The sequence below is a fragment of the Babylonia areolata genome, chromosome 18 (assembly GCF_041734735.1).
Source record: "Babylonia areolata isolate BAREFJ2019XMU chromosome 18, ASM4173473v1, whole genome shotgun sequence".
NCBI classification, from domain to species: domain Eukaryota; kingdom Metazoa; phylum Mollusca; class Gastropoda; order Neogastropoda; family Buccinidae; genus Babylonia; species Babylonia areolata.
In genome coordinates this window covers 1,255,717-1,265,716 of record NC_134893.1, presented here as the reverse complement: position 1 = coordinate 1,265,716, position 10,000 = coordinate 1,255,717, and positions in this window count along the sequence as shown.

Here is a 10,000-nt window from a genome sequence, read left to right as displayed (position 1 = left end):
TTGGACACCCCTCACCTGTACGGCACCTGTCACCACCTGACAAACCTGATCACATCAAAGGGTTCCCCTTGTGACCGCAAGGTCGGCGTGCGGACTGCTGTGACTTGTGAGTGACAGTGTTCCATGAATCTTCGTGCTTTTCCCTTCATTCACACTGTTCAAAACGGGATCCGGACCTCTGGCGGTACACACTGACAAATATAAACAAACGAGCTAGCTCATGCACTCATACCCATCCGCGTGTGCGCCCTCACACACACACACACACACACACACACACACACACACACACACACACACACACAGACACTCACACACACACACACACACACACACACACACACACACACACACACACACATACATACACACACACACACACACACACACACACACACACACACACACACACACACACACAGACACTCTCACACACACACACACACACACACACACACACACACACACACACACACACACACACACACACACACACACACACACACACACCATACTCTATTCAATCGACATATCACATCTGAGGGACTGACTATCAAATTTGACGGTGGCCGTCACTCACCCTGACTAAACCATTCTATCGGGTCATCACTGTGTGACGAGGGCTGACCTAAACCATTCTATCGGGTCATCACTGTGTGACGAGGGCTGACCTAAACCATTCTATCAGGTCATCACTGTGTGACAGGAGGGCTGACCTAAACGCTCCTCACTTGGGCTGTCAGTAGGGACAGTCAATACTTTGCAGGGAACTGGGGTGAAATAGAATACGTCTTGCGCTATTAGTGTGCATACAGGTAACTTAGAATATAACTGTTCCTGCGTTGTTAGACACATGAGGTTGTCAGGGCGCTCCAAAGTCCATTGGTCTTAACCACAGTTTGGTGACATGTCTGAGGTCTGTCTCCACTGTCACCCCATCGTCTGTCGACATGTCTGAGGTCTCTCTCCACTGTTTGCTGGTGTCACCCCATCGTCTGTCGACATGTCTGAGGTTTCTCTCCACTGTTTGCTGGTGTCACCCCATCGTCTGTCGACATGTCTGAGGTCTCTCTCCACTGTTTGCTGGTGTCACCCCATCGTCTGTCGACATGTCTGAGGTCTCTCTCCACTGTTTGCTGGTGTCACCCCATCGTCTGTCGACATGTCTGAGGTCTGTCTCCACTGTTTGCTGGTGTCACCCCATCGTCTGTCGACATGTCTGAGGTCTGTCTCCACTGTTTGCTGGTGTCACCCCATCGTCTGTCGACATGTCTGAGGTCTGTCTCCACTGTTTGCTGGTGTCACCCCATCGTCTGTCGACATGTCTGAGGTCTCTCTCCACTGTTTGCTGGTGTCACCCCATCGTCTGTCGACATGTCTGAGGTTTCTCTCCACTGTTTGCTGGTGTCACCCCATCGTCTGTCGACATATCTGAGGTCTGTCTCCACTGTTTGCTGGTGTCACCCCATCGTCTGTCGACATGTCTGAAGTCTCTCTCCACTGTTTGCTGGTGTCACCCCATCGTCTGTCAACATGTCTGAGGTCTCTCTCCACTGTTTGCTGGTGTCACCCCATCGTCTGTCGACATGTCTGAAGTCTCTCTCCACTGTTTGCTGGTGTCACCCCGTCGTCTAATGACATGACTGAGGTCTCTATTAACAGTTTTCGGCAGGTTCATCTTGGGCAGTCCTCTTTCTCCGGCCTGCAGGTGTCTAATTCAGAGCATCTGTCATCGAAGCTGACTTGTGTTCACAGAAACAGGGACCTCTTGCAGTTCCTTTTAGAGACTGCAGAAGGAGAATGATCTGTTCCTTTGTCTGCACACTGCTGTTGAGGTTCACAGGAATTGAGGCGGCTTCCTTTGTCTGCACACTGCTGTTGAGGTCCAGCCGGGGAGCTTCCTGAGGATGGTTTGTGGTCCTGGTGGTGCGGTGTAAACCCTCACGTGGTGCAGTGTAAACCCTCATGTGGTGCGGTGTAAACCCTCACGTGGTGCGGGGTAAACCCTCACGTGGTGCGGTGTAAACCCTCATGTGGTGCAGTGTAAACCCTCACGTGGTGCGGGGTAAACCCTCACGTGGTGCGGTGTAAACCCTCATGTGGTGCGGTGTAAACCCTCACGTGGTGCAGTGTAAACCCTCACGTGGTGCAGTGTAAACCCTCATGTGGTGCGGGGTAAACCCTCATGTGGTGCGGTGTAAACCCTCATGTGGTGCGGGGTAAACCCTCACGTGGTGCGGTGTAAACCCTCACGTGGTGCGGTGTAAACCCTCACGTGGTGCAGTGTAAACCCTCATGTGGTGCGGGGTAAACCCTCACGTGGTGTGGTGTAAACCCTCACGTGGTGCAGTGTAAACCCTCACGTGGTGCAGTGTAAACCCTCACGTGGTGCAGTGTAAACCCTCACATGGTGCTGTGTAAACCCTCACATGGTGCTGTGTAAACCCTCACGTGGTGCAGCCAGCCAACAAGGTGTGTCGCCTGGAGCCAGCAGGTGAGGGTCCAGGGGTGGATGGGGACCATGATGCCTGTCAGTCAGCCTGCACGGGGCACTGAAAAAGAACCACCAGCAACAAAACTGTTATCCTCTGGTAACATCATGTGGATGGAACCCACTCTGATAGCTAAACATGCACACAAGGCTTGACTAGCACGCTGGCTTATGCTGCTGTCAGTTAACTGCCCAGCAGGCGTGGTGTAGCATATATGGATTTGTCAGAACGCAGTGACGCCTCCTTGAATAACTGAATCTGAAACTGCCCACCATGGAAACAGGTGTGTGTTATCTGGGACAAAACTTCACCAAAGGCTAGACAGGTGAGGCTGATGTTGCATTAAACGATTTCCTCCTCTTCTATCTAAAGTTCACCACCTGAGTTTTTACCTTACAAACACTAGATTCTGTTCCACGATTCTACGACTCTTGGAAAAGACCCCACCTCCCCACCCCTAACTTCCTACTCCGTCCTTCCTCCCTTCAGCTATAAACTTCCGTGATGATAGGTAGCATAAAGACAGGAAATAAAATAAAGTCTGCCTCATTAACTTCTATCCAGTGAACTTCCAGCTGCGCAGAATTCACCCGCGATGTTTTGTTTTGTTTTTAGCTGTCTGGGGGTACGGACGGAACTCTGGCAATTTATGTACGGAGCCGTCACACACTTTATTGTCTGAGGTCGTAAAACCGTCAGCCATAATGTGTCGCCAGGCAACACACGGCGGGCCTGAGGAGCTCTGAACGAATGACGTTTTGCTCAACGCTTCACACCTTGGATGGGGTGGGGTGGCGGGGGGGCGGGGGGGGGGGGGTTGCCCGTGGGTCCTGGAGTCCGTCTGCTTTTACGTCATAAGATTCACATCTTTGGAATGACCTCTGTCCATGTCTTCATATTCTCCGGCTGCTGGAGTTCGGCAAGGAAGTGTATGAAAATATCGAGACAAAAATATCTTTCTTTGGACGGAGGGTACAATGTTTTTGTTAAGAATGGATGGATATTCATCTCCGAGTTTTATCGCGAGCATGTGCGACTTTGGTGTGAACGATTTATTTTCCTTTGCTTCTTGTTTGTCAATACACTCGGTTTTATAATACTTGTTGTTTGTCAATGCATTCAGGTTTATAATACTTGTTGTTTGTCAATACACTCAGTTTTATAATACTTGTTGTTTGTCAATGCATTCAGGTTTATAATACTTGTTGTTTGTCAATACACTCAGGTTTATAATACTTGTTTGTCAATGCATTCAGGTTTATAATGCTTGTTGTTTGTCAATGCATTCAGGTTTATAATACTTGTTGTTTGTCAATGCATTCAAGTTTATAATACTTGTTGTTTGTCAATGCATTCAGGTACTGTACTGTACTGTACTGTGCTGTACTGTACTGTACAAGCACACAATGGTGTGATGTGACTGAAGGTGCTGTACTGTGCTGTACAACCACACAATGGTGTGATGTGACTGACATGCAGACCAGGGCCACAGCGGATAGGAAGGAAGGCAGAGGAGGAATGCTCCGTGACCAGTCAGTCAGCACAGTGTTGACCGGGAGGACGGCTCTCTGCCCCCACAGTCAGCACAGTGTTGACCGGGAGGACGGCTCTCTGCCCCCACAGTCAGCACAGTGATGACCGGGAGGACGGCCCTCTGCCCTCTGCCCCCACAGTCAGCACAGTGATGACCGGAAGGACGGCTCTCTGCCCCCACAGTCAGCAAAGTGTTGACCGGAAGGGCGGCCCTCTGCCCCCACAGACAGCACAGTGATGACCGGTAGGACGGCTCTCTGCCCCCACAGACAGCACAGTGATGACCGGTAGGACGGCCCTCTGCCCTCTGCCCCCACAGACAGCACAGTGATGACCGGGAGGACGGCCCTCTGCCCTCTGCCCCCACAGACAGCACAGTGTTGACCGGAAGGACGGCCCTCTGACCTCTGCCCCCACAGTCAGCACAGTGTTGACCGGAAGGACGGCCCTCTGACCTCTGCCCCCACAGTCAGCACAGTGTTGACCGGAAGGACGGCCCTCTGACCTCTGCCCCCACAGTCAGCACAGTGTTGACCGGAAGGACGGCCCTCTGACCTCTGCCCCCACAGACAGCACAGTGTTGACCGGAAGGACGGCCCTCTGCCCCTGCAGTCAGCACAGTGTTGACCGGAAGGACGGCCCTCTGCCCCTGCAGTCAGCACAGTGATGACCGGAAGGACGGCCCTCTGCCCCTGCAGTCAGCACAGTGTTGACCGGAAGGACGGCCCTCTGCCCCCACAGTCAGCACAGTGTTGACCGGAAGGACGGCCCTCTGCCCCCACAGTCAGCACAGTGTTGACCGGAAGGACGGCCCTCTGCCCCCACAGTCAGCACAGTGATGACCGGGAGGACGGCCCTCTGACCTCTGCCCCCACAGTCAGCACAGTGATGACCGGGAGGACGGCCCTCTGACCTCTGCCCCCACAGACAGCACAGTGATGACCGGAAGGACGGCCCTCTGCCCCCACAGACAGCACAGTGATGACCGGGAGGACGGCCCTCTGCCCCCACAGACAGCACAGTGATGACCGGAAGGACGGCTCTCTGCCCCCACAGACAGCACAGTGATGACCGGGAGGACGGCTCTCTGCCCTCTGCCCCCACAGACAGCACAGTGATGACCGGGAGGACGGCTCTCTGCCCTCTGCCCCCACAGTCAGCACAGTGATGACCGGGAGGACGGCTCTCTGACCTCTGCCCCCACAGTCAGCACAGTGTTGACCGGGAGGACGGCTCTCTGCCCCCACAGTCAGCACAGTGATGACCGGGAGGACGGCCCTCTGCCCTCTGCCCCCACAGTCAGCACAGTGATGACCGGGAGGACGGCCCTCTGCCCTCTGCCCCCACAGTCAGCACAGTGTTGACCGGAAGGATGGCCCTCTGCCCCCACAGACAGCACAGTGTTGACCGGGAGGACGGCCCTCTGCCCCCACAGACAGCACAGTGATGACCGGGAGGACGGCCCTCTGCCCCCACAGACAGCACAGCCTCCCACAGCACACCACTGGTTCTCTGAGTACCAATCATCATTTATTCTTAGTTTCGAAAAGAACATCACTCCAAAAGTGTTGTGGACGTATAAAACATCTATCCCTCGGTTTCTTTCTTCATGCGTGATGACTGGTCCAGATACTGCTCAACTTGTTGCCGAGCAGAAATCAATTTGTTTCACAGGGTTTCAGAGCCAACCTTCCAGTAAAACTCGCGAAGATTAGCAAAGAACGAATCAAACCATCTTCAGACAAAGCAATTTGCAGCCAACCGCTGAGGATAAACAGACGGAGAGAGAAAGACAGAGAGACACAGACAGACAGACACAGAGACAGAGAGAGAGAGAGGCACAGAGAGAGAGAGATAGACAGACCGACACAGAGACACAGACAAGACAAGACGAAATCTTTATTGATCACAACTGACACAGAGAGAGACACACACACACAGAGACACACACAGAGACAGACAGACAAAGAGAGAGACAGAAAGAGAGGCAGACTGACAGTTGGACACAAAGAGATAGGTAAGAGTGTAGTGTTAGCATTAGCATTAGCATTGTTATGTTTTTAAAACCGTTGTTTTTTTCTTTTAACATTTTTACCTTGCATTGGTGTTCAGGTCAGCGCGTTGGCTTTACGCGAGGGACAGACTTTTTTACAGCATAGGTGGTGGAGCGTATATGGAGCTGTCCGCACGCTTTGACACCTCCTTGAAACTGAAACTGAGTGGTGGGGGTGTCTGTCTGGAGGGTGGTGGGGGTGTCTGTCTGGAGGGGGGAGTGGAGGGGGTGTCTGTCTGGAGGGGGGGGGGGAGTGGAGGGGGTGTCTGTCTGGAGGGGGGAGTGGTGGGGGTGTCTGTCTGGAGGGGGGGAGTGGTGGGGGTGTCTGTCTGGAGGGGGGGAGTGGAGGGGGTGTCTGTCTGGAGGGGGGAGTGGTGGGGGTGTCTGTCTGGAGGGGGGGGAGTGGTGGGGGTGTCTGTCTGGAGGGGGGGAGTGGAGGGGGTGTCTGTCTGGAGGGGGGAGTGGTGGGGGTGTCTGTCTGGAGGGGGGAGTGGTGGGGGTGTCTGTCTGGAGGGGGGGGAGTGGTGGGGGTGTCTGTCTGGAGGGGGGGAGTGGAGGGGTGTCTGTCTGGAGGGGGGAGTGGTGGGGGTGTCTGTCTGGAGGGGGGGGGAGTGGTGGGGGTGTCTGTCTGGAGGGGGGAGTGGTGGGGGGGTCTGGAGGGGGAGTGGTGGGGGTGTCTGTCTGGAGGGGGGAGTGGTGGGGGTGTCTGTCTGGAGGGGGGAGTGGTGGGGGTGTCTGTCTGGAGGGGGGGGAGTGGTGGGGGTGTCTGTCTGGAGGGGGGGGAGTGGTGGGGGTGTCTGTCTGGAGGGGGGAGTGGTGGGGGTGTCTGTCTGGAGGGGGGAGTGGTGGGGGTGTCTGTCTGGAGGGGGGGGGAGTGGTGGGGGTGTCTGGAGGGGGGAGTGGAGGGGGTGTCTGTCTGGAGGAGGGAGGGAGTGGTGGGGGTGTCTGTCTGGAGGGGGGGGAGTGGTGGGGGTGTCTGGAGGGGGGAGTGGTGGGGGTGTCTGTCTGGAGGGGGGGGGAGTGGTGGGGGTGTCTGTCTGGAGGGGGGAGTGGAGGGGGTGTCTGTCTGGAGGGGGGAGTGGAGGGGGTGTCTGTCTGGAGGGGGGAGTGGTGGGGTGGTAGCAGGTCCTGTAATGCGCGCGGAGTGTGGTGACACTATCCACCTCAGACAATGTGTGCGGAGTGTGGTGACACTATCCACCTCAGACAATGTGTGGGGAGTGTGGTGACACTATCCACCTCAGACAATGTGTGCGGAGTGTGGTGACACTATCCACCTCAGACAATGTGTGCGGAGTGTGGTGACACTATCCACCTCAGACAATGTGCGGAGTGTGCTGACGCTATCCACCTCAGACAATGTAGTGTGCTGACACTATCCACCTCAGACAATGTAGTGTGCTGACACTATCCACCTCAGACAATGTAGTGTGCTGACACTGTCCACCTCAGACAATGTAGTGTGCTGACACTATCCACCTCAGACAATGTAGTGTGCTGACACTGTCCACCTCAGACAATGTAGTGTGCTGACACTATCCACCTCAGACAATGTAGTGTGCTGACACTATCCACCTCAAACAATGTAGTGTGCTGACACTATCCACCTCAGACAATGTAGTGTGCTGACACTATCCACCTCAATGTGCGGAGTGTGCTGACACTATCCACCTCAGACAATGTAGTGTGCTGACACTATCCACCTCAGACAATGTAGTGTGCTGACACTATCCACCTCAGACAATGTAGTGTGCTGACACTATCCACCTCAATGTGCGGAGTGTGCTGACACTATCCACCTCAATGTGCGGAGTATGCTGACACTATCCATGTCAGACAATGTAGTGTGCTGACACTATCCACCTCAATGTGCGGAGTGTGCTGACACTATCCACCTCAGACAATGTAGTGTGCTGACACTATCCACCTCAGACAATGTAGTGTGCTGACACTATCCACCTCAGACAATGTAGTGTGCTGACACTATCCACCTCAATGTGCGGAGTGTGCTGACACTATCCACCTCAATGTGCGGAGTATGCTGACACTATCCATGTCAGACAATGTAGTGTGCTGACACTATCCACCTCAATGTGCGGAGTGTGCTGACACTATCCACCTCAATGTGCGGAGTATGCTGACACTATCCATGTCAGACAATGTAGTGTGCTGACACTATCCACCTCAGACAATGTGTGGGGTTCAGCGTCCAACTGTCGCTGATGATTTCAACACAATGCACACAGAAAACAAACCGTTTGGCTTACAAACCCTAGGTTCGTATCATCATTCTGCTTCCTAGAACCTTACAAACCCTAGGTTCGTATCATCATTCTACTTCCTAGAACCTTACAAACCCTAGGTTCGTATCATCATTCTGCTTCCTAGAACCTTACAAACCCTAGGTTCGTATCATCATTCTGCTTCCTAGAACCTTACAAACCCTAGGTTCGTACCCATCATTCTACTTCCTAGAACCTTACAAACCCTAGGTTCGTATCATCATTCTGCTTCCTAGAACCTTACAAACCCTAGGTTCGTACCCATCATTCTACTTCCTAGAACCTTAGAAACCCAAGGTTCGTATCATCATTCTGCTTCCTAGAACCTTACAAACCCTAGGTTCGTATCATCATTCTGCTTCCTAGAACCTTACAAACCCTAGGTTCGTATCATCATTCTGCTTCCTAGAACCTTACAAACCCTAGGTTCGTATCATCATTCTGCTTCCTAGAACCTTAGAAACCCAAGGTTCGTACCCATCATTCTATTTCCTAGAACCTTACAAACCCTAGGTTCGTATCATCATTCTGCTTCCTAGAACCTTACAAACCCTAGGTTCGTATCATCATTCTGCTTCCTAGAACCTTAGAAACCCTAGGTTCGTATCATCATTCTGCTTCCTAGAAATCGATCTATGCCATCTCCTCCACCCCCATTCCCAGCTCCCTCAAGTCAACAGTAACAGGTAGAATAAACCCAGAAATAAAACGAAGTCAGTCTCATTAAAGGTCTTCTAATCTCTCTCATGGGGTAGAATTCATCCATGACGTTATTTTGAGCTGTCTGGGGTTGGGTTCAGATTCTGGCAGTTTATGTTGAGGGCCATCACACGCTTCAGTTCTCACGTCATAAACACGTTGGCCGTAATCTGTCGCCACAGAACTCACAAGGAGAGCCAGAGGGGCGCTGAAGTGACAAGGCGTGAAGAATCAACGACGTTTTACCGATTGGTTCAGACGTTGAGACGTTTGACAATTCTCCACTAACTCTTCAGTCCCCTAATCCGTCTGTTTGTCACACGACCTCTGGCTCCGGAACTTGTCCGTATTTGTCATCTTTTGTCTGGGGTCATTGTTGTCCGTATTTGTCATCTTTTGCCTGGGGTCAGTGTTGTCCGTATTTGTCATCTTTTGTCTGGGGTAATTGTTGTCCGTATTCGTCATCTTTTGTCTGGGGTCAGTGTTGTCCGTATTTGTCATCTTTTGGCTGGAGTCAGTGTTGTCCGTATTTGTCATCTTTTGTCTGGGGTCATTGTTGTCCGTATTTGTCATCTTTTGCCTGGAGTCAGTGTTGTCCGTATTTGTCATCTTTTGCCTGGGGTCATTGTTGTCCGTATTCGTCATCTTTTGTCTGGGGTCAGTGTTGTCCGTATTTGTCATCTTTTGTCTGGGCTCAAATTTGACCTTATTTTTTATCTCTTGGCTGGGCTCAGTGTTGTCCGTATTTGTCATCTTGTGTCTAAGTAGCTTGAACATGGTGAGTATTTCGGTGTCTTCTTCTTCTTCTTCCTTCTTTTTTTCTTTTTCTTTCTTTCTTTCTTTCTTTCGTTTTAGTCTTCTTCTTCTTCACCCTTAATTCAGTGAAATGTCATTGGGGTGCCTCAAAGAAAAACTGTTCACCATTGGTGGGTATAGCATCC